This window comes from Schistocerca cancellata, unplaced genomic scaffold (genome assembly GCF_023864275.1).
Source record: "Schistocerca cancellata isolate TAMUIC-IGC-003103 unplaced genomic scaffold, iqSchCanc2.1 HiC_scaffold_357, whole genome shotgun sequence".
NCBI classification, from domain to species: Eukaryota; Metazoa; Arthropoda; class Insecta; order Orthoptera; family Acrididae; genus Schistocerca; species Schistocerca cancellata.
The window spans coordinates 1-26,762 of NW_026046375.1; the positions used below are offsets into that span (position 1 = coordinate 1).

General features: G+C 49.9%; 47 non-coding genes across 47 annotated transcripts; all 47 read left to right on the forward strand.

The window, feature by feature from the left end:
* Nucleotides 1–104: 104 nt before the first annotated feature.
* On the forward strand, nt 105–177 carry Trnak-uuu (transfer RNA lysine (anticodon UUU)). Its single transcript has one exon. It is a non-coding gene; the product is annotated as a tRNA-Lys (tRNA).
* A 138-nt stretch (nt 178–315) lies between these two features.
* Nucleotides 316–397, forward strand: Trnas-cga (transfer RNA serine (anticodon CGA)). Its single transcript has one exon. It is a non-coding gene; the product is annotated as a tRNA-Ser (tRNA).
* Nucleotides 398–1,091: 694 nt separating this feature from the next.
* On the forward strand, nt 1,092–1,173 carry Trnas-uga (transfer RNA serine (anticodon UGA)). The gene has a single exon. It is a non-coding gene; the product is annotated as a tRNA-Ser (tRNA).
* A 612-nt stretch (nt 1,174–1,785) lies between these two features.
* Trnaf-gaa (transfer RNA phenylalanine (anticodon GAA)) lies at nt 1,786–1,858 on the forward strand. Its single transcript has one exon. It is a non-coding gene; the product is annotated as a tRNA-Phe (tRNA).
* Nucleotides 1,859–2,399: 541 nt separating this feature from the next.
* On the forward strand, nt 2,400–2,472 carry Trnak-uuu (transfer RNA lysine (anticodon UUU)). The gene has a single exon. It is a non-coding gene; the product is annotated as a tRNA-Lys (tRNA).
* Nucleotides 2,473–2,610: 138 nt separating this feature from the next.
* On the forward strand, nt 2,611–2,692 carry Trnas-cga (transfer RNA serine (anticodon CGA)). Its single transcript has one exon. It is a non-coding gene; the product is annotated as a tRNA-Ser (tRNA).
* A 695-nt stretch (nt 2,693–3,387) lies between these two features.
* Trnas-uga (transfer RNA serine (anticodon UGA)) lies at nt 3,388–3,469 on the forward strand. The gene has a single exon. It is a non-coding gene; the product is annotated as a tRNA-Ser (tRNA).
* A 611-nt stretch (nt 3,470–4,080) lies between these two features.
* Trnaf-gaa (transfer RNA phenylalanine (anticodon GAA)) lies at nt 4,081–4,153 on the forward strand. The gene has a single exon. It is a non-coding gene; the product is annotated as a tRNA-Phe (tRNA).
* Nucleotides 4,154–4,692: 539 nt separating this feature from the next.
* Trnak-uuu (transfer RNA lysine (anticodon UUU)) lies at nt 4,693–4,765 on the forward strand. The gene has a single exon. It is a non-coding gene; the product is annotated as a tRNA-Lys (tRNA).
* Nucleotides 4,766–4,903: 138 nt separating this feature from the next.
* Trnas-cga (transfer RNA serine (anticodon CGA)) lies at nt 4,904–4,985 on the forward strand. Its single transcript has one exon. It is a non-coding gene; the product is annotated as a tRNA-Ser (tRNA).
* Nucleotides 4,986–5,679: 694 nt separating this feature from the next.
* Nucleotides 5,680–5,761, forward strand: Trnas-uga (transfer RNA serine (anticodon UGA)). The gene has a single exon. It is a non-coding gene; the product is annotated as a tRNA-Ser (tRNA).
* Nucleotides 5,762–6,372: 611 nt separating this feature from the next.
* On the forward strand, nt 6,373–6,445 carry Trnaf-gaa (transfer RNA phenylalanine (anticodon GAA)). Its single transcript has one exon. It is a non-coding gene; the product is annotated as a tRNA-Phe (tRNA).
* A 539-nt stretch (nt 6,446–6,984) lies between these two features.
* Nucleotides 6,985–7,057, forward strand: Trnak-uuu (transfer RNA lysine (anticodon UUU)). The gene has a single exon. It is a non-coding gene; the product is annotated as a tRNA-Lys (tRNA).
* Nucleotides 7,058–7,195: 138 nt separating this feature from the next.
* Trnas-cga (transfer RNA serine (anticodon CGA)) lies at nt 7,196–7,277 on the forward strand. The gene has a single exon. It is a non-coding gene; the product is annotated as a tRNA-Ser (tRNA).
* Nucleotides 7,278–7,971: 694 nt separating this feature from the next.
* On the forward strand, nt 7,972–8,053 carry Trnas-uga (transfer RNA serine (anticodon UGA)). Its single transcript has one exon. It is a non-coding gene; the product is annotated as a tRNA-Ser (tRNA).
* A 611-nt stretch (nt 8,054–8,664) lies between these two features.
* Trnaf-gaa (transfer RNA phenylalanine (anticodon GAA)) lies at nt 8,665–8,737 on the forward strand. The gene has a single exon. It is a non-coding gene; the product is annotated as a tRNA-Phe (tRNA).
* A 539-nt stretch (nt 8,738–9,276) lies between these two features.
* Nucleotides 9,277–9,349, forward strand: Trnak-uuu (transfer RNA lysine (anticodon UUU)). The gene has a single exon. It is a non-coding gene; the product is annotated as a tRNA-Lys (tRNA).
* A 138-nt stretch (nt 9,350–9,487) lies between these two features.
* Nucleotides 9,488–9,569, forward strand: Trnas-cga (transfer RNA serine (anticodon CGA)). The gene has a single exon. It is a non-coding gene; the product is annotated as a tRNA-Ser (tRNA).
* Nucleotides 9,570–10,263: 694 nt separating this feature from the next.
* Trnas-uga (transfer RNA serine (anticodon UGA)) lies at nt 10,264–10,345 on the forward strand. The gene has a single exon. It is a non-coding gene; the product is annotated as a tRNA-Ser (tRNA).
* Nucleotides 10,346–10,956: 611 nt separating this feature from the next.
* On the forward strand, nt 10,957–11,029 carry Trnaf-gaa (transfer RNA phenylalanine (anticodon GAA)). Its single transcript has one exon. It is a non-coding gene; the product is annotated as a tRNA-Phe (tRNA).
* Nucleotides 11,030–11,568: 539 nt separating this feature from the next.
* Trnak-uuu (transfer RNA lysine (anticodon UUU)) lies at nt 11,569–11,641 on the forward strand. Its single transcript has one exon. It is a non-coding gene; the product is annotated as a tRNA-Lys (tRNA).
* A 138-nt stretch (nt 11,642–11,779) lies between these two features.
* Trnas-cga (transfer RNA serine (anticodon CGA)) lies at nt 11,780–11,861 on the forward strand. Its single transcript has one exon. It is a non-coding gene; the product is annotated as a tRNA-Ser (tRNA).
* Nucleotides 11,862–12,555: 694 nt separating this feature from the next.
* Nucleotides 12,556–12,637, forward strand: Trnas-uga (transfer RNA serine (anticodon UGA)). Its single transcript has one exon. It is a non-coding gene; the product is annotated as a tRNA-Ser (tRNA).
* Nucleotides 12,638–13,248: 611 nt separating this feature from the next.
* On the forward strand, nt 13,249–13,321 carry Trnaf-gaa (transfer RNA phenylalanine (anticodon GAA)). The gene has a single exon. It is a non-coding gene; the product is annotated as a tRNA-Phe (tRNA).
* A 539-nt stretch (nt 13,322–13,860) lies between these two features.
* Nucleotides 13,861–13,933, forward strand: Trnak-uuu (transfer RNA lysine (anticodon UUU)). Its single transcript has one exon. It is a non-coding gene; the product is annotated as a tRNA-Lys (tRNA).
* A 138-nt stretch (nt 13,934–14,071) lies between these two features.
* Trnas-cga (transfer RNA serine (anticodon CGA)) lies at nt 14,072–14,153 on the forward strand. Its single transcript has one exon. It is a non-coding gene; the product is annotated as a tRNA-Ser (tRNA).
* Nucleotides 14,154–14,847: 694 nt separating this feature from the next.
* On the forward strand, nt 14,848–14,929 carry Trnas-uga (transfer RNA serine (anticodon UGA)). The gene has a single exon. It is a non-coding gene; the product is annotated as a tRNA-Ser (tRNA).
* Nucleotides 14,930–15,540: 611 nt separating this feature from the next.
* On the forward strand, nt 15,541–15,613 carry Trnaf-gaa (transfer RNA phenylalanine (anticodon GAA)). Its single transcript has one exon. It is a non-coding gene; the product is annotated as a tRNA-Phe (tRNA).
* Nucleotides 15,614–16,152: 539 nt separating this feature from the next.
* On the forward strand, nt 16,153–16,225 carry Trnak-uuu (transfer RNA lysine (anticodon UUU)). Its single transcript has one exon. It is a non-coding gene; the product is annotated as a tRNA-Lys (tRNA).
* A 138-nt stretch (nt 16,226–16,363) lies between these two features.
* Nucleotides 16,364–16,445, forward strand: Trnas-cga (transfer RNA serine (anticodon CGA)). The gene has a single exon. It is a non-coding gene; the product is annotated as a tRNA-Ser (tRNA).
* A 694-nt stretch (nt 16,446–17,139) lies between these two features.
* On the forward strand, nt 17,140–17,221 carry Trnas-uga (transfer RNA serine (anticodon UGA)). The gene has a single exon. It is a non-coding gene; the product is annotated as a tRNA-Ser (tRNA).
* Nucleotides 17,222–17,832: 611 nt separating this feature from the next.
* On the forward strand, nt 17,833–17,905 carry Trnaf-gaa (transfer RNA phenylalanine (anticodon GAA)). Its single transcript has one exon. It is a non-coding gene; the product is annotated as a tRNA-Phe (tRNA).
* Nucleotides 17,906–18,444: 539 nt separating this feature from the next.
* On the forward strand, nt 18,445–18,517 carry Trnak-uuu (transfer RNA lysine (anticodon UUU)). Its single transcript has one exon. It is a non-coding gene; the product is annotated as a tRNA-Lys (tRNA).
* Nucleotides 18,518–18,655: 138 nt separating this feature from the next.
* Nucleotides 18,656–18,737, forward strand: Trnas-cga (transfer RNA serine (anticodon CGA)). The gene has a single exon. It is a non-coding gene; the product is annotated as a tRNA-Ser (tRNA).
* A 694-nt stretch (nt 18,738–19,431) lies between these two features.
* On the forward strand, nt 19,432–19,513 carry Trnas-uga (transfer RNA serine (anticodon UGA)). The gene has a single exon. It is a non-coding gene; the product is annotated as a tRNA-Ser (tRNA).
* Nucleotides 19,514–20,124: 611 nt separating this feature from the next.
* Nucleotides 20,125–20,197, forward strand: Trnaf-gaa (transfer RNA phenylalanine (anticodon GAA)). Its single transcript has one exon. It is a non-coding gene; the product is annotated as a tRNA-Phe (tRNA).
* Nucleotides 20,198–20,736: 539 nt separating this feature from the next.
* Nucleotides 20,737–20,809, forward strand: Trnak-uuu (transfer RNA lysine (anticodon UUU)). Its single transcript has one exon. It is a non-coding gene; the product is annotated as a tRNA-Lys (tRNA).
* Nucleotides 20,810–20,947: 138 nt separating this feature from the next.
* On the forward strand, nt 20,948–21,029 carry Trnas-cga (transfer RNA serine (anticodon CGA)). The gene has a single exon. It is a non-coding gene; the product is annotated as a tRNA-Ser (tRNA).
* Nucleotides 21,030–21,723: 694 nt separating this feature from the next.
* Nucleotides 21,724–21,805, forward strand: Trnas-uga (transfer RNA serine (anticodon UGA)). Its single transcript has one exon. It is a non-coding gene; the product is annotated as a tRNA-Ser (tRNA).
* Nucleotides 21,806–22,416: 611 nt separating this feature from the next.
* Nucleotides 22,417–22,489, forward strand: Trnaf-gaa (transfer RNA phenylalanine (anticodon GAA)). Its single transcript has one exon. It is a non-coding gene; the product is annotated as a tRNA-Phe (tRNA).
* Nucleotides 22,490–23,028: 539 nt separating this feature from the next.
* On the forward strand, nt 23,029–23,101 carry Trnak-uuu (transfer RNA lysine (anticodon UUU)). Its single transcript has one exon. It is a non-coding gene; the product is annotated as a tRNA-Lys (tRNA).
* Nucleotides 23,102–23,239: 138 nt separating this feature from the next.
* On the forward strand, nt 23,240–23,321 carry Trnas-cga (transfer RNA serine (anticodon CGA)). Its single transcript has one exon. It is a non-coding gene; the product is annotated as a tRNA-Ser (tRNA).
* Nucleotides 23,322–24,015: 694 nt separating this feature from the next.
* Trnas-uga (transfer RNA serine (anticodon UGA)) lies at nt 24,016–24,097 on the forward strand. Its single transcript has one exon. It is a non-coding gene; the product is annotated as a tRNA-Ser (tRNA).
* A 605-nt stretch (nt 24,098–24,702) lies between these two features.
* Trnaf-gaa (transfer RNA phenylalanine (anticodon GAA)) lies at nt 24,703–24,775 on the forward strand. Its single transcript has one exon. It is a non-coding gene; the product is annotated as a tRNA-Phe (tRNA).
* A 539-nt stretch (nt 24,776–25,314) lies between these two features.
* Nucleotides 25,315–25,387, forward strand: Trnak-uuu (transfer RNA lysine (anticodon UUU)). Its single transcript has one exon. It is a non-coding gene; the product is annotated as a tRNA-Lys (tRNA).
* A 138-nt stretch (nt 25,388–25,525) lies between these two features.
* Trnas-cga (transfer RNA serine (anticodon CGA)) lies at nt 25,526–25,607 on the forward strand. Its single transcript has one exon. It is a non-coding gene; the product is annotated as a tRNA-Ser (tRNA).
* A 696-nt stretch (nt 25,608–26,303) lies between these two features.
* Trnas-uga (transfer RNA serine (anticodon UGA)) lies at nt 26,304–26,385 on the forward strand. Its single transcript has one exon. It is a non-coding gene; the product is annotated as a tRNA-Ser (tRNA).
* Nucleotides 26,386–26,762: the final 377 nt, after the last annotated feature.

Consider the following 26,762-nt stretch of genomic DNA (forward strand, 5'->3'; position numbering starts at 1 on the left):
GCGACGTTTTATTAGTAACGGCCCCATGCAGCGATTGCACAACAGTAAAGGACATGAGTCAATGTATAGTTGTGCATCGTGTGAGGTTTTGCAGGCTCGTGTGAGCCCGGATAGCTCAGTCGGTAGAGCATTAGGCTTTTAACCTAAGGGTCCAGGGTTCAAGTCCCTGTCCGGGCGGAAATTTTAATACTGTGGTAGCGATTCGTCTGGTAGCGGTGGAAACGCTACGGAAAATAATGCAGCTACGCCGTTCCCTGACACCACAGTGCTTGAAACGTTAGCAGTTGCATGTGTCGGGAGAGCACCGCGCTACCGGCAGTCGTGGCCGAGTGGTTAAGGCGTCTGACTCGAAATCAGATTCCCCCTGGGAGCGTAGGTTCGAATCCTACCGGCTGCGTGCGGTTTTGCGTAAAGAGGAGCAAACATTTTCGCACACATGTGACATGCTTGGGCGAATGCGGGTGCAAACCAGTGACGCCTTTCTCAACAAGACGAAAATTTCCGTTTTAAGAATACTGAGTTTTCGCGACGACCGCTGCTTACTGTGGCTATCGGTTCACCTCGCGCTGACGCTGGGACTGCAGAAAGCCGTCGCTCATATCGTGAGTACACAGATGTGCTCGAAAGTGTTGGACAGAGCGAACATTTCATTTTCTTTTAAGAATCGCAATTTCAATCATTCGAGTGCGGCAAAAGCAGTGGTGCAGCGTTTCTTTTCTTAAGATCTCGCAGCTGCTTGGAGGTATGTCCATCGTTTTAAGACGACAGAAAACTAGCGTCAGCGGTGCGTCAGTGGGAAGTCGGTGAAGTCGCCATTGGAGCCATAAGCCAGTAATTACGACATGCGAATCGCTCGCACACCACGCAGCTGTACGATAATGCTCGTGCGTGGGCCCGCATAGCTGAGTCGGTAGAGCGTTAGGTTTTCAACAAAAGGGTCCTGGGTTCAAGTCCCTGTCTAGGCGAAATTAATACACTTTCTTAACGGCTAATGGAAACCCTACAGGAAAGAGCGAGGCCACGCCGTCTTCTGCCATCAGATTGCTTCTAAAGATGGCTGTTTCACTTGTCGGGAGTCGCTTCCGCCACCGGCAGTCGTGGCCGAGTGGTTAAGGCGTCTGACTTGAAATCAGATTCCCTCTGGGAGCGTAGGTTCGAGTCCTGCCGACTGCGCAAATTTTCTCGCTCTCAAAAGGCGGACGTTCAGCTGCATCCTAGCAGTTGCGTCACTACTAAACACGTGGGTCAGCAGCAATGTGCAGTGTTATTTGATCCAGGGCGCAGCGTTACAGTCGCGCCCAGAAGCCGCAGCTCATCTCCTCGTCTCACAGCCGTCCACCAGGTGTTAGTACAAGTGGTGCCTCACTGGGCAGTGCAGATGTGTCCATTTCAGCTTGCAGACGATGACCTGTAGCAATTTATGAGCTATCGCAAGTTGAATGTTTTACCGTGTGTATCTGCTAGATACTGGCCTCTCATATGGTGGAGAGGCTCACTCCTTCTTGTGTCTCGTTCTCTGCACACGAGTTGCCCCTGGCTTCGATATAGCACGGGTTTTCTAGCGTCAGCGTGGCGTCACGTCAAGTCAGCGAAGTCAATATTACACGAATCGAGTCGACATGTTTGCTTGTTACGATGACGGAAGCAGAAGAAATGTGTGTGGAACTTCACTGCATCGGCTGCTCGCCTTTCAGCGTCCCTGTGTCTTATCAGACGAAGGTGACTGTGAAATTGGCAACGAGGCAGAGGTTAACGAACACATGCAAATGTCAACTTTCAACGTCGGCCGAAATAGCTCAGTTGGGAGAGCGTTAGACTGAAGATCTAAAGGTCCCTGGTTCGATCCCGGGTTTCGGCAGGTATTCGTTTTGATGCGACGCCAACGGAATTACCCTGCGTTTGTGATAATGCAACTACCGCTGGCAACAAAAATGACTCTCTCCTGTAGCTGTTGTGGTTGCCTAGTGCATGCCATAAGAGGGAAACTCACTAGACAACTAACTCCCTTAGAAGCAAAAGAATTAAAAATATCCTACCGACTGCATTCCTTTTTCTGTGTCCGGAGGTGAAGAACGTCTCCAACGGAACCGTGAAATGAGCGAAAACGTGGAAAACATTGCATTCGAAATGCTTGTGAATTTTCCAATTGCCCAGTGATTGTCGACAAAACACGTAAATTCTCTGCTCCAACGTATGAGACGTAACAACTGGTGCAATTTGTTGTTGCATCGTGTGCCAGCAGTCTTCGATAGTGTGTTACGAGCTTAGCGCGATAAGTTTGTAGACAGCATTTAGGCGACGTTTTATTAGTAACGGCCCCATGCAGCGATTGCACAACAGTAAAGGACATGAGTCAATGTATAGTTGTGCATCGTGTGAGGTTTTGCAGGCTCGTGTGAGCCCGGATAGCTCAGTCGGTAGAGCATTAGGCTTTTAACCTAAGGGTCCAGGGTTCAAGTCCCTGTCCGGGCGGAAATTTTAATACTGTGGTAGCGATTCGTCTGGTAGCGGTGGAAACGCTACGGAAAATAATGCAGCTACGCCGTTCCCTGACACCACAGTGCTTGAAACGTTAGCAGTTGCATGTGTCGGGAGAGCACCGCGCTACCGGCAGTCGTGGCCGAGTGGTTAAGGCGTCTGACTCGAAATCAGATTCCCCCTGGGAGCGTAGGTTCGAATCCTACCGGCTGCGTGCGGTTTTGCGTAAAGAGGAGCAAACATTTTCGCACACATGTGACATGCTTGGGCGAATGCGGGTGCAAACCAGTGACGCCTTTCTCAACAAGACGAAAATTTCCGTTTTAAGAATACTGAGTTTTCGCGACGACCGCTGCTTACTGTGGCTATCGGTTCACCTCGCGCTGACGCTGGGACTGCAGAAAGCCGTCGCTCATATCGTGAGTACACAGATGTGCTCGAAAGTGTTGGACAGAGCGAACATTTCATTTTCTTTTAAGAATCGCAATTTCAATCATTCGAGTGCGGCAAAAGCAGTGGTGCAGCGTTTCTTTTCTTAAGATCTCGCAGCTGCTTGGAGGTATGTCCATCGTTTTAAGACGACAGAAAACTAGCGTCAGCGGTGCGTCAGTGGGAAGTCGGTGAAGTCGCCATTGGAGCCATAAGCCAGTAATTACGACATGCGAATCGCTCGCACACCACGCAGCTGTACGATAATGCTCGTGCGTGGGCCCGCATAGCTGAGTCGGTAGAGCGTTAGGTTTTCAACAAAAGGGTCCTGGGTTCAAGTCCCTGTCTAGGCGAAATTAATACACTTTCTTAACGGCTAATGGAAACCCCTACAGGAAAGAGCGAGGCCACGCCGTCTTCTGCCATCAGATTGCTTCTAAAGATGGCTGTTTCACTTGTCGGGAGTCGCTTCCGCCACCGGCAGTCGTGGCCGAGTGGTTAAGGCGTCTGACTTGAAATCAGATTCCCTCTGGGAGCGTAGGTTCGAGTCCTGCCGACTGCGCAAATTTTCTCGCTCTCAAAAGGCGGACGTTCAGCTGCATCCTAGCAGTTGCGTCACTACTAAACACGTGGGTCAGCAGCAATGTGCAGTGTTATTTGATCCAGGGCGCAGCGTTACAGTCGCGCCCAGAAGCCGCAGCTCATCTCCTCGTCTCACAGCCGTCCACCAGGTGTTAGTACAAGTGGTGCCTCACTGGGCAGTGCAGATGTGTCCATTTCAGCTTGCAGACGATGACCTGTAGCAATTTATGAGCTATCGCAAGTTGAATGTTTTACCGTGTGTATCTGCTAGATACTGCCTCTCATATGGTGGAGAGGCTCACTCCTTCTTGTGTCTCGTTCTCTGCACACGAGTTGCCCCTGGCTTCGATATAGCACGGGTTTTCTAGCGTCAGCGTGGCGTCACGTCAAGTCAGCGAAGTCAATATTACACGAATCGAGTCGACATGTTTGCTTGTTACGATGACGGAAGCAGAAGAAATGTGTGTGGAACTTCACTGCATCGGCTGCTCGCCTTTCAGCGTCCCTGTGTCTTATCAGACGAAGGTGACTGTGAAATTGGCAACGAGGCAGAGGTTAACGAACACATGCAAATGTCAACTTTCAACGTCGGCCGAAATAGCTCAGTTGGGAGAGCGTTAGACTGAAGATCTAAAGGTCCCTGGTTCGATCCCGGGTTTCGGCAGGTATTCGTTTTGATGCGACGCCAACGGAATTACCCTGCGTTTGTGATAATGCAACTACCGCTGGCAACAAAAATGACTCTCTCCTGTAGCTGTTGTGGTTGCCTAGTGCATGCCATAAGAGGAACTCACTAGACAACTAACTCCCTTAGAAGCAAAAGAATTAAAAATATCCTACCGACTGCATTCCTTTTTCTGTGTCCGGAGGTGAAGAACGTCTCCAACGGAACCGTGAAATGAGCGAAAACGTGGAAAACATTGCATTCGAAATGCTTGTGAATTTTCCAATTGCCCAGTGATTGTCGACAAAACACGTAAATTCTCTGCTCCAACGTATGAGACGTAACAACTGGTGCAATTTGTTGTTGCATCGTGTGCCAGCAGTCTTCGATAGTGTGTTACGAGCTTAGCGCGATAAGTTTGTAGACAGCATTTAGGCGACGTTTTATTAGTAACGGCCCCATGCAGCGATTGCACAACAGTAAAGGACATGAGTCAATGTATAGTTGTGCATCGTGTGAGGTTTTGCAGGCTCGTGTGAGCCCGGATAGCTCAGTCGGTAGAGCATTAGGCTTTTAACCTAAGGGTCCAGGGTTCAAGTCCCTGTCCGGGCGGAAATTTTAATACTGTGGTAGCGATTCGTCTGGTAGCGGTGGAAACGCTACGGAAAATAATGCAGCTACGCCGTTCCCTGACACCACAGTGCTTGAAACGTTAGCAGTTGCATGTGTCGGGAGAGCACCGCGCTACCGGCAGTCGTGGCCGAGTGGTTAAGGCGTCTGACTCGAAATCAGATTCCCCCTGGGAGCGTAGGTTCGAATCCTACCGGCTGCGTGCGGTTTTGCGTAAAGAGGAGCAAACATTTTCGCACACATGTGACATGCTTGGGCGAATGCGGGTGCAAACCAGTGACGCCTTTCTCAACAAGACGAAAATTTCCGTTTTAAGAATACTGAGTTTTCGCGACGACCGCTGCTTACTGTGGCTATCGGTTCACCTCGCGCTGACGCTGGGACTGCAGAAAGCCGTCGCTCATATCGTGAGTACACAGATGTGCTCGAAAGTGTTGGACAGAGCGAACATTTCATTTTCTTTTAAGAATCGCAATTTCAATCATTCGAGTGCGGCAAAAGCAGTGGTGCAGCGTTTCTTTTCTTAAGATCTCGCAGCTGCTTGGAGGTATGTCCATCGTTTTAAGACGACAGAAAACTAGCGTCAGCGGTGCGTCAGTGGGAAGTCGGTGAAGTCGCCATTGGAGCCATAAGCCAGTAATTACGACATGCGAATCGCTCGCACACCACGCAGCTGTACGATAATGCTCGTGCGTGGGCCCGCATAGCTGAGTCGGTAGAGCGTTAGGTTTTCAACAAAAGGGTCCTGGGTTCAAGTCCCTGTCTAGGCGAAATTAATACACTTTCTTAACGGCTAATGGAAACCCTACAGGAAAGAGCGAGGCCACGCCGTCTTCTGCCATCAGATTGCTTCTAAAGATGGCTGTTTCACTTGTCGGGAGTCGCTTCCGCCACCGGCAGTCGTGGCCGAGTGGTTAAGGCGTCTGACTTGAAATCAGATTCCCTCTGGGAGCGTAGGTTCGAGTCCTGCCGACTGCGCAAATTTTCTCGCTCTCAAAAGGCGGACGTTCAGCTGCATCCTAGCAGTTGCGTCACTACTAAACACGTGGGTCAGCAGCAATGTGCAGTGTTATTTGATCCAGGGCGCAGCGTTACAGTCGCGCCCAGAAGCCGCAGCTCATCTCCTCGTCTCACAGCCGTCCACCAGGTGTTAGTACAAGTGGTGCCTCACTGGGCAGTGCAGATGTGTCCATTTCAGCTTGCAGACGATGACCTGTAGCAATTTATGAGCTATCGCAAGTTGAATGTTTTACCGTGTGTATCTGCTAGATACTGCCTCTCATATGGTGGAGAGGCTCACTCCTTCTTGTGTCTCGTTCTCTGCACACGAGTTGCCCCTGGCTTCGATATAGCACGGGTTTTCTAGCGTCAGCGTGGCGTCACGTCAAGTCAGCGAAGTCAATATTACACGAATCGAGTCGACATGTTTGCTTGTTACGATGACGGAAGCAGAAGAAATGTGTGTGGAACTTCACTGCATCGGCTGCTCGCCTTTCAGCGTCCCTGTGTCTTATCAGACGAAGGTGACTGTGAAATTGGCAACGAGGCAGAGGTTAACGAACACATGCAAATGTCAACTTTCAACGTCGGCCGAAATAGCTCAGTTGGGAGAGCGTTAGACTGAAGATCTAAAGGTCCCTGGTTCGATCCCGGGTTTCGGCAGGTATTCGTTTTGATGCGACGCCAACGGAATTACCCTGCGTTTGTGATAATGCAACTACCGCTGGCAACAAAAATGACTCTCTCCTGTAGCTGTTGTGGTTGCCTAGTGCATGCCATAAGAGGAACTCACTAGACAACTAACTCCCTTAGAAGCAAAAGAATTAAAAATATCCTACCGACTGCATTCCTTTTTCTGTGTCCGGAGGTGAAGAACGTCTCCAACGGAACCGTGAAATGAGCGAAAACGTGGAAAACATTGCATTCGAAATGCTTGTGAATTTTCCAATTGCCCAGTGATTGTCGACAAAACACGTAAATTCTCTGCTCCAACGTATGAGACGTAACAACTGGTGCAATTTGTTGTTGCATCGTGTGCCAGCAGTCTTCGATAGTGTGTTACGAGCTTAGCGCGATAAGTTTGTAGACAGCATTTAGGCGACGTTTTATTAGTAACGGCCCCATGCAGCGATTGCACAACAGTAAAGGACATGAGTCAATGTATAGTTGTGCATCGTGTGAGGTTTTGCAGGCTCGTGTGAGCCCGGATAGCTCAGTCGGTAGAGCATTAGGCTTTTAACCTAAGGGTCCAGGGTTCAAGTCCCTGTCCGGGCGGAAATTTTAATACTGTGGTAGCGATTCGTCTGGTAGCGGTGGAAACGCTACGGAAAATAATGCAGCTACGCCGTTCCCTGACACCACAGTGCTTGAAACGTTAGCAGTTGCATGTGTCGGGAGAGCACCGCGCTACCGGCAGTCGTGGCCGAGTGGTTAAGGCGTCTGACTCGAAATCAGATTCCCCCTGGGAGCGTAGGTTCGAATCCTACCGGCTGCGTGCGGTTTTGCGTAAAGAGGAGCAAACATTTTCGCACACATGTGACATGCTTGGGCGAATGCGGGTGCAAACCAGTGACGCCTTTCTCAACAAGACGAAAATTTCCGTTTTAAGAATACTGAGTTTTCGCGACGACCGCTGCTTACTGTGGCTATCGGTTCACCTCGCGCTGACGCTGGGACTGCAGAAAGCCGTCGCTCATATCGTGAGTACACAGATGTGCTCGAAAGTGTTGGACAGAGCGAACATTTCATTTTCTTTTAAGAATCGCAATTTCAATCATTCGAGTGCGGCAAAAGCAGTGGTGCAGCGTTTCTTTTCTTAAGATCTCGCAGCTGCTTGGAGGTATGTCCATCGTTTTAAGACGACAGAAAACTAGCGTCAGCGGTGCGTCAGTGGGAAGTCGGTGAAGTCGCCATTGGAGCCATAAGCCAGTAATTACGACATGCGAATCGCTCGCACACCACGCAGCTGTACGATAATGCTCGTGCGTGGGCCCGCATAGCTGAGTCGGTAGAGCGTTAGGTTTTCAACAAAAGGGTCCTGGGTTCAAGTCCCTGTCTAGGCGAAATTAATACACTTTCTTAACGGCTAATGGAAACCCTACAGGAAAGAGCGAGGCCACGCCGTCTTCTGCCATCAGATTGCTTCTAAAGATGGCTGTTTCACTTGTCGGGAGTCGCTTCCGCCACCGGCAGTCGTGGCCGAGTGGTTAAGGCGTCTGACTTGAAATCAGATTCCCTCTGGGAGCGTAGGTTCGAGTCCTGCCGACTGCGCAAATTTTCTCGCTCTCAAAAGGCGGACGTTCAGCTGCATCCTAGCAGTTGCGTCACTACTAAACACGTGGGTCAGCAGCAATGTGCAGTGTTATTTGATCCAGGGCGCAGCGTTACAGTCGCGCCCAGAAGCCGCAGCTCATCTCCTCGTCTCACAGCCGTCCACCAGGTGTTAGTACAAGTGGTGCCTCACTGGGCAGTGCAGATGTGTCCATTTCAGCTTGCAGACGATGACCTGTAGCAATTTATGAGCTATCGCAAGTTGAATGTTTTACCGTGTGTATCTGCTAGATACTGCCTCTCATATGGTGGAGAGGCTCACTCCTTCTTGTGTCTCGTTCTCTGCACACGAGTTGCCCCTGGCTTCGATATAGCACGGGTTTTCTAGCGTCAGCGTGGCGTCACGTCAAGTCAGCGAAGTCAATATTACACGAATCGAGTCGACATGTTTGCTTGTTACGATGACGGAAGCAGAAGAAATGTGTGTGGAACTTCACTGCATCGGCTGCTCGCCTTTCAGCGTCCCTGTGTCTTATCAGACGAAGGTGACTGTGAAATTGGCAACGAGGCAGAGGTTAACGAACACATGCAAATGTCAACTTTCAACGTCGGCCGAAATAGCTCAGTTGGGAGAGCGTTAGACTGAAGATCTAAAGGTCCCTGGTTCGATCCCGGGTTTCGGCAGGTATTCGTTTTGATGCGACGCCAACGGAATTACCCTGCGTTTGTGATAATGCAACTACCGCTGGCAACAAAAATGACTCTCTCCTGTAGCTGTTGTGGTTGCCTAGTGCATGCCATAAGAGGAACTCACTAGACAACTAACTCCCTTAGAAGCAAAAGAATTAAAAATATCCTACCGACTGCATTCCTTTTTCTGTGTCCGGAGGTGAAGAACGTCTCCAACGGAACCGTGAAATGAGCGAAAACGTGGAAAACATTGCATTCGAAATGCTTGTGAATTTTCCAATTGCCCAGTGATTGTCGACAAAACACGTAAATTCTCTGCTCCAACGTATGAGACGTAACAACTGGTGCAATTTGTTGTTGCATCGTGTGCCAGCAGTCTTCGATAGTGTGTTACGAGCTTAGCGCGATAAGTTTGTAGACAGCATTTAGGCGACGTTTTATTAGTAACGGCCCCATGCAGCGATTGCACAACAGTAAAGGACATGAGTCAATGTATAGTTGTGCATCGTGTGAGGTTTTGCAGGCTCGTGTGAGCCCGGATAGCTCAGTCGGTAGAGCATTAGGCTTTTAACCTAAGGGTCCAGGGTTCAAGTCCCTGTCCGGGCGGAAATTTTAATACTGTGGTAGCGATTCGTCTGGTAGCGGTGGAAACGCTACGGAAAATAATGCAGCTACGCCGTTCCCTGACACCACAGTGCTTGAAACGTTAGCAGTTGCATGTGTCGGGAGAGCACCGCGCTACCGGCAGTCGTGGCCGAGTGGTTAAGGCGTCTGACTCGAAATCAGATTCCCCCTGGGAGCGTAGGTTCGAATCCTACCGGCTGCGTGCGGTTTTGCGTAAAGAGGAGCAAACATTTTCGCACACATGTGACATGCTTGGGCGAATGCGGGTGCAAACCAGTGACGCCTTTCTCAACAAGACGAAAATTTCCGTTTTAAGAATACTGAGTTTTCGCGACGACCGCTGCTTACTGTGGCTATCGGTTCACCTCGCGCTGACGCTGGGACTGCAGAAAGCCGTCGCTCATATCGTGAGTACACAGATGTGCTCGAAAGTGTTGGACAGAGCGAACATTTCATTTTCTTTTAAGAATCGCAATTTCAATCATTCGAGTGCGGCAAAAGCAGTGGTGCAGCGTTTCTTTTCTTAAGATCTCGCAGCTGCTTGGAGGTATGTCCATCGTTTTAAGACGACAGAAAACTAGCGTCAGCGGTGCGTCAGTGGGAAGTCGGTGAAGTCGCCATTGGAGCCATAAGCCAGTAATTACGACATGCGAATCGCTCGCACACCACGCAGCTGTACGATAATGCTCGTGCGTGGGCCCGCATAGCTGAGTCGGTAGAGCGTTAGGTTTTCAACAAAAGGGTCCTGGGTTCAAGTCCCTGTCTAGGCGAAATTAATACACTTTCTTAACGGCTAATGGAAACCCTACAGGAAAGAGCGAGGCCACGCCGTCTTCTGCCATCAGATTGCTTCTAAAGATGGCTGTTTCACTTGTCGGGAGTCGCTTCCGCCACCGGCAGTCGTGGCCGAGTGGTTAAGGCGTCTGACTTGAAATCAGATTCCCTCTGGGAGCGTAGGTTCGAGTCCTGCCGACTGCGCAAATTTTCTCGCTCTCAAAAGGCGGACGTTCAGCTGCATCCTAGCAGTTGCGTCACTACTAAACACGTGGGTCAGCAGCAATGTGCAGTGTTATTTGATCCAGGGCGCAGCGTTACAGTCGCGCCCAGAAGCCGCAGCTCATCTCCTCGTCTCACAGCCGTCCACCAGGTGTTAGTACAAGTGGTGCCTCACTGGGCAGTGCAGATGTGTCCATTTCAGCTTGCAGACGATGACCTGTAGCAATTTATGAGCTATCGCAAGTTGAATGTTTTACCGTGTGTATCTGCTAGATACTGCCTCTCATATGGTGGAGAGGCTCACTCCTTCTTGTGTCTCGTTCTCTGCACACGAGTTGCCCCTGGCTTCGATATAGCACGGGTTTTCTAGCGTCAGCGTGGCGTCACGTCAAGTCAGCGAAGTCAATATTACACGAATCGAGTCGACATGTTTGCTTGTTACGATGACGGAAGCAGAAGAAATGTGTGTGGAACTTCACTGCATCGGCTGCTCGCCTTTCAGCGTCCCTGTGTCTTATCAGACGAAGGTGACTGTGAAATTGGCAACGAGGCAGAGGTTAACGAACACATGCAAATGTCAACTTTCAACGTCGGCCGAAATAGCTCAGTTGGGAGAGCGTTAGACTGAAGATCTAAAGGTCCCTGGTTCGATCCCGGGTTTCGGCAGGTATTCGTTTTGATGCGACGCCAACGGAATTACCCTGCGTTTGTGATAATGCAACTACCGCTGGCAACAAAAATGACTCTCTCCTGTAGCTGTTGTGGTTGCCTAGTGCATGCCATAAGAGGAACTCACTAGACAACTAACTCCCTTAGAAGCAAAAGAATTAAAAATATCCTACCGACTGCATTCCTTTTTCTGTGTCCGGAGGTGAAGAACGTCTCCAACGGAACCGTGAAATGAGCGAAAACGTGGAAAACATTGCATTCGAAATGCTTGTGAATTTTCCAATTGCCCAGTGATTGTCGACAAAACACGTAAATTCTCTGCTCCAACGTATGAGACGTAACAACTGGTGCAATTTGTTGTTGCATCGTGTGCCAGCAGTCTTCGATAGTGTGTTACGAGCTTAGCGCGATAAGTTTGTAGACAGCATTTAGGCGACGTTTTATTAGTAACGGCCCCATGCAGCGATTGCACAACAGTAAAGGACATGAGTCAATGTATAGTTGTGCATCGTGTGAGGTTTTGCAGGCTCGTGTGAGCCCGGATAGCTCAGTCGGTAGAGCATTAGGCTTTTAACCTAAGGGTCCAGGGTTCAAGTCCCTGTCCGGGCGGAAATTTTAATACTGTGGTAGCGATTCGTCTGGTAGCGGTGGAAACGCTACGGAAAATAATGCAGCTACGCCGTTCCCTGACACCACAGTGCTTGAAACGTTAGCAGTTGCATGTGTCGGGAGAGCACCGCGCTACCGGCAGTCGTGGCCGAGTGGTTAAGGCGTCTGACTCGAAATCAGATTCCCCCTGGGAGCGTAGGTTCGAATCCTACCGGCTGCGTGCGGTTTTGCGTAAAGAGGAGCAAACATTTTCGCACACATGTGACATGCTTGGGCGAATGCGGGTGCAAACCAGTGACGCCTTTCTCAACAAGACGAAAATTTCCGTTTTAAGAATACTGAGTTTTCGCGACGACCGCTGCTTACTGTGGCTATCGGTTCACCTCGCGCTGACGCTGGGACTGCAGAAAGCCGTCGCTCATATCGTGAGTACACAGATGTGCTCGAAAGTGTTGGACAGAGCGAACATTTCATTTTCTTTTAAGAATCGCAATTTCAATCATTCGAGTGCGGCAAAAGCAGTGGTGCAGCGTTTCTTTTCTTAAGATCTCGCAGCTGCTTGGAGGTATGTCCATCGTTTTAAGACGACAGAAAACTAGCGTCAGCGGTGCGTCAGTGGGAAGTCGGTGAAGTCGCCATTGGAGCCATAAGCCAGTAATTACGACATGCGAATCGCTCGCACACCACGCAGCTGTACGATAATGCTCGTGCGTGGGCCCGCATAGCTGAGTCGGTAGAGCGTTAGGTTTTCAACAAAAGGGTCCTGGGTTCAAGTCCCTGTCTAGGCGAAATTAATACACTTTCTTAACGGCTAATGGAAACCCTACAGGAAAGAGCGAGGCCACGCCGTCTTCTGCCATCAGATTGCTTCTAAAGATGGCTGTTTCACTTGTCGGGAGTCGCTTCCGCCACCGGCAGTCGTGGCCGAGTGGTTAAGGCGTCTGACTTGAAATCAGATTCCCTCTGGGAGCGTAGGTTCGAGTCCTGCCGACTGCGCAAATTTTCTCGCTCTCAAAAGGCGGACGTTCAGCTGCATCCTAGCAGTTGCGTCACTACTAAACACGTGGGTCAGCAGCAATGTGCAGTGTTATTTGATCCAGGGCGCAGCGTTACAGTCGCGCCCAGAAGCCGCAGCTCATCTCCTCGTCTCACAGCCGTCCACCAGGTGTTAGTACAAGTGGTGCCTCACTGGGCAGTGCAGATGTGTCCATTTCAGCTTGCAGACGATGACCTGTAGCAATTTATGAGCTATCGCAAGTTGAATGTTTTACCGTGTGTATCTGCTAGATACTGCCTCTCATATGGTGGAGAGGCTCACTCCTTCTTGTGTCTCGTTCTCTGCACACGAGTTGCCCCTGGCTTCGATATAGCACGGGTTTTCTAGCGTCAGCGTGGCGTCACGTCAAGTCAGCGAAGTCAATATTACACGAATCGAGTCGACATGTTTGCTTGTTACGATGACGGAAGCAGAAGAAATGTGTGTGGAACTTCACTGCATCGGCTGCTCGCCTTTCAGCGTCCCTGTGTCTTATCAGACGAAGGTGACTGTGAAATTGGCAACGAGGCAGAGGTTAACGAACACATGCAAATGTCAACTTTCAACGTCGGCCGAAATAGCTCAGTTGGGAGAGCGTTAGACTGAAGATCTAAAGGTCCCTGGTTCGATCCCGGGTTTCGGCAGGTATTCGTTTTGATGCGACGCCAACGGAATTACCCTGCGTTTGTGATAATGCAACTACCGCTGGCAACAAAAATGACTCTCTCCTGTAGCTGTTGTGGTTGCCTAGTGCATGCCATAAGAGGAACTCACTAGACAACTAACTCCCTTAGAAGCAAAAGAATTAAAAATATCCTACCGACTGCATTCCTTTTTCTGTGTCCGGAGGTGAAGAACGTCTCCAACGGAACCGTGAAATGAGCGAAAACGTGGAAAACATTGCATTCGAAATGCTTGTGAATTTTCCAATTGCCCAGTGATTGTCGACAAAACACGTAAATTCTCTGCTCCAACGTATGAGACGTAACAACTGGTGCAATTTGTTGTTGCATCGTGTGCCAGCAGTCTTCGATAGTGTGTTACGAGCTTAGCGCGATAAGTTTGTAGACAGCATTTAGGCGACGTTTTATTAGTAACGGCCCCATGCAGCGATTGCACAACAGTAAAGGACATGAGTCAATGTATAGTTGTGCATCGTGTGAGGTTTTGCAGGCTCGTGTGAGCCCGGATAGCTCAGTCGGTAGAGCATTAGGCTTTTAACCTAAGGGTCCAGGGTTCAAGTCCCTGTCCGGGCGGAAATTTTAATACTGTGGTAGCGATTCGTCTGGTAGCGGTGGAAACGCTACGGAAAATAATGCAGCTACGCCGTTCCCTGACACCACAGTGCTTGAAACGTTAGCAGTTGCATGTGTCGGGAGAGCACCGCGCTACCGGCAGTCGTGGCCGAGTGGTTAAGGCGTCTGACTCGAAATCAGATTCCCCCTGGGAGCGTAGGTTCGAATCCTACCGGCTGCGTGCGGTTTTGCGTAAAGAGGAGCAAACATTTTCGCACACATGTGACATGCTTGGGCGAATGCGGGTGCAAACCAGTGACGCCTTTCTCAACAAGACGAAAATTTCCGTTTTAAGAATACTGAGTTTTCGCGACGACCGCTGCTTACTGTGGCTATCGGTTCACCTCGCGCTGACGCTGGGACTGCAGAAAGCCGTCGCTCATATCGTGAGTACACAGATGTGCTCGAAAGTGTTGGACAGAGCGAACATTTCATTTTCTTTTAAGAATCGCAATTTCAATCATTCGAGTGCGGCAAAAGCAGTGGTGCAGCGTTTCTTTTCTTAAGATCTCGCAGCTGCTTGGAGGTATGTCCATCGTTTTAAGACGACAGAAAACTAGCGTCAGCGGTGCGTCAGTGGGAAGTCGGTGAAGTCGCCATTGGAGCCATAAGCCAGTAATTACGACATGCGAATCGCTCGCACACCACGCAGCTGTACGATAATGCTCGTGCGTGGGCCCGCATAGCTGAGTCGGTAGAGCGTTAGGTTTTCAACAAAAGGGTCCTGGGTTCAAGTCCCTGTCTAGGCGAAATTAATACACTTTCTTAACGGCTAATGGAAACCCTACAGGAAAGAGCGAGGCCACGCCGTCTTCTGCCATCAGATTGCTTCTAAAGATGGCTGTTTCACTTGTCGGGAGTCGCTTCCGCCACCGGCAGTCGTGGCCGAGTGGTTAAGGCGTCTGACTTGAAATCAGATTCCCTCTGGGAGCGTAGGTTCGAGTCCTGCCGACTGCGCAAATTTTCTCGCTCTCAAAAGGCGGACGTTCAGCTGCATCCTAGCAGTTGCGTCACTACTAAACACGTGGGTCAGCAGCAATGTGCAGTGTTATTTGATCCAGGGCGCAGCGTTACAGTCGCGCCCAGAAGCCGCAGCTCATCTCCTCGTCTCACAGCCGTCCACCAGGTGTTAGTACAAGTGGTGCCTCACTGGGCAGTGCAGATGTGTCCATTTCAGCTTGCAGACGATGACCTGTAGCAATTTATGAGCTATCGCAAGTTGAATGTTTTACCGTGTGTATCTGCTAGATACTGCCTCTCATATGGTGGAGAGGCTCACTCCTTCTTGTGTCTCGTTCTCTGCACACGAGTTGCCCCTGGCTTCGATATAGCACGGGTTTTCTAGCGTCAGCGTGGCGTCACGTCAAGTCAGCGAAGTCAATATTACACGAATCGAGTCGACATGTTTGCTTGTTACGATGACGGAAGCAGAAGAAATGTGTGTGGAACTTCACTGCATCGGCTGCTCGCCTTTCAGCGTCCCTGTGTCTTATCAGACGAAGGTGACTGTGAAATTGGCAACGAGGCAGAGGTTAACGAACACATGCAAATGTCAACTTTCAACGTCGGCCGAAATAGCTCAGTTGGGAGAGCGTTAGACTGAAGATCTAAAGGTCCCTGGTTCGATCCCGGGTTTCGGCAGGTATTCGTTTTGATGCGACGCCAACGGAATTACCCTGCGTTTGTGATAATGCAACTACCGCTGGCAACAAAAATGACTCTCTCCTGTAGCTGTTGTGGTTGCCTAGTGCATGCCATAAGAGGAACTCACTAGACAACTAACTCCCTTAGAAGCAAAAGAATTAAAAATATCCTACCGACTGCATTCCTTTTTCTGTGTCCGGAGGTGAAGAACGTCTCCAACGGAACCGTGAAATGAGCGAAAACGTGGAAAACATTGCATTCGAAATGCTTGTGAATTTTCCAATTGCCCAGTGATTGTCGACAAAACACGTAAATTCTCTGCTCCAACGTATGAGACGTAACAACTGGTGCAATTTGTTGTTGCATCGTGTGCCAGCAGTCTTCGATAGTGTGTTACGAGCTTAGCGCGATAAGTTTGTAGACAGCATTTAGGCGACGTTTTATTAGTAACGGCCCCATGCAGCGATTGCACAACAGTAAAGGACATGAGTCAATGTATAGTTGTGCATCGTGTGAGGTTTTGCAGGCTCGTGTGAGCCCGGATAGCTCAGTCGGTAGAGCATTAGGCTTTTAACCTAAGGGTCCAGGGTTCAAGTCCCTGTCCGGGCGGAAATTTTAATACTGTGGTAGCGATTCGTCTGGTAGCGGTGGAAACGCTACGGAAAATAATGCAGCTACGCCGTTCCCTGACACCACAGTGCTTGAAACGTTAGCAGTTGCATGTGTCGGGAGAGCACCGCGCTACCGGCAGTCGTGGCCGAGTGGTTAAGGCGTCTGACTCGAAATCAGATTCCCCCTGGGAGCGTAGGTTCGAATCCTACCGGCTGCGTGCGGTTTTGCGTAAAGAGGAGCAAACATTTTCGCACACATGTGACATGCTTGGGCGAATGCGGGTGCAAACCAGTGACGCCTTTCTCAACAAGACGAAAATTTCCGTTTTAAGAATACTGAGTTTTCGCGACGACCGCTGCTTACTGTGGCTATCGGTTCACCTCGCGCTGACGCTGGGACTGCAGAAAGCCGTCGCTCATATCGTGAGTACACAGATGTGCTCGAAAGTGTTGGACAGAGCGAACATTTCATTTTCTTTTAAGAATCGCAATTTCAATCATTCGAGTGCGGCAAAAGCAGTGGTGCAGCGTTTCTTTTCTTAAGATCTCGCAGCTGCTTGGAGGTATGTCCATCGTTTTAAGACGACAGAAAACTAGCGTCAGCGGTGCGTCAGTGGGAAGTCGGTGAAGTCGCCATTGGAGCCATAAGCCAGTAATTACGACATGCGAATCGCTCGCACACCACGCAGCTGTACGATAATGCTCGTGCGTGGGCCCGCATAGCTGAGTCGGTAGAGCGTTAGGTTTTCAACAAAAGGGTCCTGGGTTCAAGTCCCTGTCTAGGCGAAATTAATACACTTTCTTAACGGCTAATGGAAACCCTACAGGAAAGAGCGAGGCCACGCCGTCTTCTGCCATCAGATTGCTTCTAAAGATGGCTGTTTCACTTGTCGGGAGTCGCTTCCGCCACCGGCAGTCGTGGCCGAGTGGTTAAGGCGTCTGACTTGAAATCAGATTCCCTCTGGGAGCGTAGGTTCGAGTCCTGCCGACTGCGCAAATTTTCTCGCTCTCAAAAGGCGGACGTTCAGCTGCATCCTAGCAGTTGCGTCACTACTAAACACGTGGGTCAGCAGCAATGTGCAGTGTTATTTGATCCAGGGCGCAGCGTTACAGTCGCGCCCAGAAGCCGCAGCTCATCTCCTCGTCTCACAGCCGTCCACCAGGTGTTAGTACAAGTGGTGCCTCACTGGGCAGTGCAGATGTGTCCATTTCAGCTTGCAGACGATGACCTGTAGCAATTTATGAGCTATCGCAAGTTGAATGTTTTACCGTGTGTATCTGCTAGATACTGCCTCTCATATGGTGGAGAGGCTCACTCCTTCTTGTGTCTCGTTCTCTGCACACGAGTTGCCCCTGGCTTCGATATAGCACTGGTTTTCTAGCGTCAGCGTGGCGTCACGTCAAGTCAGCGAAGTCAATATTACACGAATCGAGTCGACATGTTTGCTTGTTACGATGACGGAAGCAGAAGAAATGTGTGTGGAACTTCACTGCATCGGCTGCTCGCCTTTCAGCGTCCCTGTGTCTTATCAGACGAAGGTGACTGTGAAATTGGCAACGAGGCAGAGGTTAACGAACACATGCAAATGTCAACTTTCAACGTCGGCCGAAATAGCTCAGTTGGGAGAGCGTTAGACTGAAGATCTAAAGGTCCCTGGTTCGATCCCGGGTTTCGGCAGGTATTCGTTTTGATGCGACGCCAACGGAATTACCCTGCGTTTGTGATAATGCAACTACCGCTGGCAACAAAAATGACTCTCTCCTGTAGCTGTTGTGGTTGCCTAGTGCATGCCATAAGAGGAACTCACTAGACAACTAACTCCCTTAGAAGCAAAAGAATTAAAAATATCCTACCGACTGCATTCCTTTTTCTGTGTCCGGAGGTGAAGAACGTCTCCAACGGAACCGTGAAATGAGCGAAAACGTGGAAAACATTGCATTCGAAATGCTTGTGAATTTTCCAATTGCCCAGTGATTGTCGACAAAACACGTAAATTCTCTGCTCCAACGTATGAGACGTAACAACTGGTGCAATTTGTTGTTGCATCGTGTGCCAGCAGTCTTCGATAGTGTGTTACGAGCTTAGCGCGATAAGTTTGTAGACAGCATTTAGGCGACGTTTTATTAGTAACGGCCCCATGCAGCGATTGCACAACAGTAAAGGACATGAGTCAATGTATAGTTGTGCATCGTGTGAGGTTTTGCAGGCTCGTGTGAGCCCGGATAGCTCAGTCGGTAGAGCATTAGGCTTTTAACCTAAGGGTCCAGGGTTCAAGTCCCTGTCCGGGCGGAAATTTTAATACTGTGGTAGCGATTCGTCTGGTAGCGGTGGAAACGCTACGGAAAATAATGCAGCTACGCCGTTCCCTGACACCACAGTGCTTGAAACGTTAGCAGTTGCATGTGTCGGGAGAGCACCGCGCTACCGGCAGTCGTGGCCGAGTGGTTAAGGCGTCTGACTCGAAATCAGATTCCCCCTGGGAGCGTAGGTTCGAATCCTACCGGCTGCGTGCGGTTTTGCGTAAAGAGGAGCAAACATTTTCGCACACATGTGACATGCTTGGGCGAATGCGGGTGCAAACCAGTGACGCCTTTCTCAACAAGACGAAAATTTCCGTTTTAAGAATACTGAGTTTTCGCGACGACCGCTGCTTACTGTGGCTATCGGTTCACCTCGCGCTGACGCTGGGACTGCAGAAAGCCGTCGCTCATATCGTGAGTACACAGATGTGCTCGAAAGTGTTGGACAGAGCGAACATTTCATTTTCTTTTAAGAATCGCAATTTCAATCATTCGAGTGCGGCAAAAGCAGTGGTGCAGCGTTTCTTTTCTTAAGATCTCGCAGCTGCTTGGAGGTATGTCCATCGTTTTAAGACGACAGAAAACTAGCGTCAGCGGTGCGTCAGTGGGAAGTCGGTGAAGTCGCCATTGGAGCCATAAGCCAGTAATTACGACATGCGAATCGCTCGCACACCACGCAGCTGTACGATAATGCTCGTGCGTGGGCCCGCATAGCTGAGTCGGTAGAGCGTTAGGTTTTCAACAAAAGGGTCCTGGGTTCAAGTCCCTGTCTAGGCGAAATTAATACACTTTCTTAACGGCTAATGGAAACCCTACAGGAAAGAGCGAGGCCACGCCGTCTTCTGCCATCAGATTGCTTCTAAAGATGGCTGTTTCACTTGTCGGGAGTCGCTTCCGCCACCGGCAGTCGTGGCCGAGTGGTTAAGGCGTCTGACTTGAAATCAGATTCCCTCTGGGAGCGTAGGTTCGAGTCCTGCCGACTGCGCAAATTTTCTCGCTCTCAAAAGGCGGACGTTCAGCTGCATCCTAGCAGTTGCGTCACTACTAAACACGTGGGTCAGCAGCAATGTGCAGTGTTATTTGATCCAGGGCGCAGCGTTACAGTCGCGCCCAGAAGCCGCAGCTCATCTCCTCGTCTCACAGCCGTCCACCAGGTGTTAGTACAAGTGGTGCCTCACTGGGCAGTGCAGATGTGTCCATTTCAGCTTGCAGACGATGACCTGTAGCAATTTATGAGCTATCGCAAGTTGAATGTTTTACCGTGTGTATCTGCTAGATACTGCCTCTCATATGGTGGAGAGGCTCACTCCTTCTTGTGTCTCGTTCTCTGCACACGAGTTGCCCCTGGCTTCGATATAGCACTGGTTTTCTAGCGTCAGCGTGGCGTCACGTCAAGTCAGCGAAGTCAATATTACACGAATCGAGTCGACATGTTTGCTTGTTACGATGACGGAAGCAGAAGAAATGTGTGTGGAACTTCACTGCATCGGCTGCTCGCCTTTCAGCGTCCCTGTGTCTTATCAGACGAAGGTGACTGTGAAATTGGCAACGAGGCAGAGGTTAACGAACACATGCAAATGTCAACTTTCAACGTCGGCCGAAATAGCTCAGTTGGGAGAGCGTTAGACTGAAGATCTAAAGGTCCCTGGTTCGATCCCGGGTTTCGGCAGGTATTCGTTTTGATGCGACGCCAACGGAATTACCCTGCGTTTGTGATAATGCAACTACCGCTGGCAACAAAAATGACTCTCTCCTGTAGCTGTTGTGGTTGCCTAGTGCATGCCATAAGAGGAACTCACTAGACAACTAACTCCCTTAGAAGCAAAAGAATTAAAAATATCCTACCGACTGCATTCCTTTTTCTGTGTCCGGAGGTGAAGAACGTCTCCAACGGAACCGTGAAATGAGCGAAAACGTGGAAAACATTGCATTCGAAATGCTTGTGAATTTTCCAATTGCCCAGTGATTGTCGACAAAACACGTAAATTCTCTGCTCCAACGTATGAGACGTAACAACTGGTGCAATTTGTTGTTGCATCGTGTGCCAGCAGTCTTCGATAGTGTGTTACGAGCTTAGCGCGATAAGTTTGTAGACAGCATTTAGGCGACGTTTTATTAGTAACGGCCCCATGCAGCGATTGCACAACAGTAAAGGACATGAGTCAATGTATAGTTGTGCATCGTGTGAGGTTTTGCAGGCTCGTGTGAGCCCGGATAGCTCAGTCGGTAGAGCATTAGGCTTTTAACCTAAGGGTCCAGGGTTCAAGTCCCTGTCCGGGCGGAAATTTTAATACTGTGGTAGCGATTCGTCTGGTAGCGGTGGAAACGCTACGGAAAATAATGCAGCTACGCCGTTCCCTGACACCACAGTGCTTGAAACGTTAGCAGTTGCATGTGTCGGGAGAGCACCGCGCTACCGGCAGTCGTGGCCGAGTGGTTAAGGCGTCTGACTCGAAATCAGATTCCCCCTGGGAGCGTAGGTTCGAATCCTACCGGCTGCGTGCGGTTTTGCGTAAAGAGGAGCAAACATTTTCGCACACATGTGACATGCTTGGGCGAATGCGGGTGCAAACCAGTGACGCCTTTCTCAACAAGACGAAAATTTCCGTTTTAAGAATACTGAGTTTTCGCGACGACCGCTGCTTACTGTGGCTATCGGTTCACCTCGCGCTGACGCTGGGACTGCAGAAAGCCGTCGCTCATATCGTGAGTACACAGATGTGCTCGAAAGTGTTGGACAGAGCGAACATTTCATTTTCTTTTAAGAATCGCAATTTCAATCATTCGAGTGCGGCAAAAGCAGTGGTGCAGCGTTTCTTTTCTTAAGATCTCGCAGCTGCTTGGAGGTATGTCCATCGTTTTAAGACGACAGAAAACTAGCGTCAGCGGTGCGTCAGTGGGAAGTCGGTGAAGTCGCCATTGGAGCCATAAGCCAGTAATTACGACATGCGAATCGCTCGCACACCACGCAGCTGTACGATAATGCTCGTGCGTGGGCCCGCATAGCTGAGTCGGTAGAGCGTTAGGTTTTCAACAAAAGGGTCCTGGGTTCAAGTCCCTGTCTAGGCGAAATTAATACACTTTCTTAACGGCTAATGGAAACCCTACAGGAAAGAGCGAGGCCACGCCGTCTTCTGCCATCAGATTGCTTCTAAAGATGGCTGTTTCACTTGTCGGGAGTCGCTTCCGCCACCGGCAGTCGTGGCCGAGTGGTTAAGGCGTCTGACTTGAAATCAGATTCCCTCTGGGAGCGTAGGTTCGAGTCCTGCCGACTGCGCAAATTTTCTCGCTCTCAAAAGGCGGACGTTCAGCTGCATCCTAGCAGTTGCGTCACTACTAAACACGTGGGTCAGCAGCAATGTGCAGTGTTATTTGATCCAGGGCGCAGCGTTACAGTCGCGCCCAGAAGCCGCAGCTCATCTCCTCGTCTCACAGCCGTCCACCAGGTGTTAGTACAAGTGGTGCCTCACTGGGCAGTGCAGATGTGTCCATTTCAGCTTGCAGACGATGACCTGTAGCAATTTATGAGCTATCGCAAGTTGAATGTTTTACCGTGTGTATCTGCTAGATACTGCCTCTCATATGGTGGAGAGGCTCACTCCTTCTTGTGTCTCGTTCTCTGCACACGAGTTGCCCCTGGCTTCGATATAGCACGGGTTTTCTAGCGTCAGCGTGGCGTCACGTCAAGTCAGCGAAGTCAATATTACACGAATCGAGTCGACATGTTTGCTTGTTACGATGACGGAAGCAGAAGAAATGTGTGTGGAACTTCACTGCATCGGCTGCTCGCCTTTCAGCGTCCCTGTGTCTTATCAGACGAAGGTGACTGTGAAATTGGCAACGAGGCAGAGGTTAACGAACACATGCAAATGTCAACTTTCAACGTCGGCCGAAATAGCTCAGTTGGGAGAGCGTTAGACTGAAGATCTAAAGGTCCCTGGTTCGATCCCGGGTTTCGGCAGGTATTCGTTTTGATGCGACGCCAACGGAATTACCCTGCGTTTGTGATAATGCAACTACCGCTGGCAACAAAAATGACTCTCTCCTGTAGCTGTTGTGGTTGCCTAGTGCATGCCATAAGAGGAACTCACTAGACAACTAACTCCCTTAGAAGCAAAAGAATTAAAAATATCCTACCGACTGCATTCCTTTTTCTGTGTCCGGAGGTGAAGAACGTCTCCAACGGAACCGTGAAATGAGCGAAAACGTGGAAAACATTGCATTCGAAATGCTTGTGAATTTTCCAATTGCCCAGTGATTGTCGACAAAACACGTAAATTCTCTGCTCCAACGTATGAGACGTAACAACTGGTGCAATTTGTTGTTGCATCGTGTGCCAGCAGTCTTCGATAGTGTGTTACGAGCTTAGCGCGATAAGTTTGTAGACAGCATTTAGGCGACGTTTTATTAGTAACGGCCCCATGCAGCGATTGCACAACAGTAAAGGACATGAGTCAATGTATAGTTGTGCATCGTGTGAGGTTTTGCAGGCTCGTGTGAGCCCGGATAGCTCAGTCGGTAGAGCATTAGGCTTTTAACCTAAGGGTCCAGGGTTCAAGTCCCTGTCCGGGCGGAAATTTTAATACTGTGGTAGCGATTCGTCTGGTAGCGGTGGAAACGCTACGGAAAATAATGCAGCTACGCCGTTCCCTGACACCACAGTGCTTGAAACGGTAGCAGTTGCATGTGTCGGGAGAGCACCGCGCTACCGGCAGTCGTGGCCGAGTGGTTAAGGCGTCTGACTCGAAATCAGATTCCCCCTGGGAGCGTAGGTTCGAATCCTACCGGCTGCGTGCGGTTTTGCGTAAAGAGGAGCAAACATTTTCGCACACATGTGACATGCTTGGGCGAATGCGGGTGCAAACCAGTGACGCCTTTCTCAACAAGACGAAAATTTCCGTTTTAAGAATACTGAGTTTTCGCGACGACCGCTGCTTACTGTGGCTATCGGTTCACCTCGCGCTGACGCTGGGACTGCAGAAAGCCGTCGCTCATATCGTGAGTACACAGATGTGCTCGAAAGTGTTGGACAGAGCGAACATTTCATTTTCTTTTAAGAATCGCAATTTCAATCATTCGAGTGCGGCAAAAGCAGTGGTGCAGCGTTTCTTTTCTTAAGATCTCGCAGCTGCTTGGAGGTATGTCCATCGTTTTAAGACGACAGAAAACTAGCGTCAGCGGTGCGTCAGTGGGAAGTCGGTGAAGTCGCCATTGGAGCCATAAGCCAGTAATTACGACATGCGAATCGCTCGCACACCACGCAGCTGTACGATAATGCTCGTGCGTGGGCCCGCATAGCTGAGTCGGTAGAGCGTTAGGTTTTCAACAAAAGGGTCCTGGGTTCAAGTCCCTGTCTAGGCGAAATTAATACACTTTCTTAACGGCTAATGGAAACCCTACAGGAAAGAGCGAGGCCACGCCGTCTTCTGCCATCAGATTGCTTCTAAAGATGGCTGTTTCACTTGTCGGGAGTCGCTTCCGCCACCGGCAGTCGTGGCCGAGTGGTTAAGGCGTCTGACTTGAAATCAGATTCCCTCTGGGAGCGTAGGTTCGAGTCCTGCCGACTGCGCAAATTTTCTCGCTCTCAAAAGGCGGACGTTCAGCTGCATCCTAGCAGTTGCGTCACTACTAAACACGTGGGTCAGCAGCAATGTGCAGTGTTATTTGATCCAGGGCGCAGCGTTACAGTCGCGCCCAGAAGCCGCAGCTCATCTCCTCGTCTCACAGCCGTCCACCAGGTGTTAGTACAAGTGGTGCCTCACTGGGCAGTGCAGATGTGTCCATTTCAGCTTGCAGACGATGACCTGTAGCAATTTATGAGCTATCGCAAGTTGAATGTTTTACCGTGTGTATCTGCTAGATACTGCTATGGTGGAGAGGCTCACTCCTTCTTGTGTCTCGTTCTCTGCACACGAGTTGCCCCTGGCTTCGATATAGCACGGGTTTTCTAGCGTCAGCGTGGCGTCACGTCAAGTCAGCGAAGTCAATATTACACGAATCGAGTCGACATGTTTGCTTGTTACGATGACGGAAGCAGAAGAAATGTGTGTGGAACTTCACTGCATTGGCTGCTCGCCTTTCAGCGTCCCTGTGTCTTATCAGACGAAGGTGACTGTGAAATTGGCAACGAGGCAGAGGTTAACGAACACATGCGAATGGCGGCTTTCAACGTCGGCCGAAATAGCTCAGTTGGGAGAGCGTTAAACTGAAGATCTAAAGGTCCCTGGTTCGATCCCGGGTTTCGGCAGGTATTCGTTTTGATGCGACGCCAATGGAATTACCCTGCGTTTGTGATAATGCAACTACCGCTGGCAACAAAAATGACTCTCTCCTGTAGCTGTTGTGGTTGTCTAGTGCATGCCATAAGAGGAACTCACTAGACAACTAACTCCCTTAGAAGCAAAAGAATTAAAAATATCCTACCGACTGCATTCCTTTTTCTGTGTCAGGTGGTGAAGAACGTCTTCAACGGAATCGTGAAATGAGCGAAAACGTGGAAAACATTGCATTCGAAATGCTTGTGAATTTTCCAATTGCCCAGTGATTGTCGACAAAACACGTAAATTCTCTGCTCCAACGTATGAGACGTAACAACTGGTGCAATTTGTTGTTGCATCGTGTGCCAGCAGTCTTCGATAGTGTGTTACGAGCTTAGCGCGATAGGCTTGTAGGCAGCATTTAGGCGACGTTTTATTAGTAACGGCCCCATGCAGCGATTGCACAACAGTAAAGGACATGAGTCAATGTATAGTTGTGCATCGTGTGAGGTTTTGCAGGCTCGTGTGAGCCCGGATAGCTCAGTCGGTAGAGCATTAGGCTTTTAACCTAAGGGTCCAGGGTTCAAGTCCCTGTCCGGGCGGAAATTTTAATACTTTGGTAGCGATTCGTCTGGTAGCGGTGGAAACGCTACGGAAAATAATGCAGCTACGCCGTTTTCTGACACCACAGTGCTTGAAACGGTAGCAGTTGTATGTGTCGGGAGAGCACCGCGCTAACGGCAGTCGTGGCCGAGTGGTTAAGGCGTCTGACTCGAAATCAGATTCCCCCTGGGAGCGTAGGTTCGAATCCTACCGGCTGCGTGCGGTTTTACGTAAAGAGGAGCAAACATTTTCGCACACATGTGACATGCTTGGGCGAATGCGGGTGCAAACCAGTGACGCCATTCTCAACAAGACGAAAATTTCCGTTTTAAGAATACTGAGTTTTCGCGACGACCGCTGCTTACTGTGGCTATCGGTTCACCTCGCACTGACGCTGGGACTGCAGAAAGCCGTCGCTGATATCGTGAGTACACAGATGTGCTCGAAAGTGTTGGACAGAGCGAACATTTCATTTTCTTTTTAAGAATCGCAATTTCAATCATTCGAGTGCGGCAAAAGCAGTGGTGCAGCGTTTCTTTTCTTAAGATCTCGCAGCTGCTTGTAGGTATGTCCATCGTTTTAAGACGACAGAAAACTAGCGTCAGCGGTGCGTCAGTGGGAAGTCGGTGAAGTCGCCATTGGAGCCATAAGCCAGTAATTACGAAATGCGAATCACTCGCACACCACGCAGCTGTACGATAATGCTCGTGCGTGGGCCCGCATAGCTGAGTCGGTAGAGCGTTAGGTTTTCCACCAAACGGTCCTGGGTTCAAGTCCCTGTCTAGGCGAAAATTAATACACTTTCTTAACGGCTAATGGAAACCCTACAGGAAAGAGCGAGGCAACGCCGTCTTCTGCCATCAGATTGCGTCTAAGGATGGCGGTTTCACTTGTCGGGAGTCGCTTCCGCCACCGGCAGTCGTGGCCGAGTGGTTAAGGCGTCTGACTTGAAATCAGATTCCCTCTGGGAGCGTAGGTTCGAGTCCTGCCGACTGCGCAAATTTTCTCGCTCTCAAAGGGCGGACGTTCAGCTGCATCCTAGCAGTTGTGTCACTACTAAACACGTGGGTCACCAGCAATGTGCAGTGTTATTTGATCCAGGGCGCAGCGTTACAGTCGCGCCCAGAAGCCGCAGCTCATCTCCTCGTCTCACAGCCGTCCACCAGGTGTTAGTACAAGTGGTGCCTCACTGGGCAGTGCAGATGTGTCCAGTTTAGCTTGCAGACGATGACGTGTAGCAATTTATGAGCTAACGCAAGTTGAATGTTTTACCGTGTGTATCTGCTAGATACTGCCTCTCATATGGTGGAGAGGCTCACTCCTTCTTGTGTCTCGTTCTCTGCACACGAGTTGCCCCTGGCTTCGATATAGCAC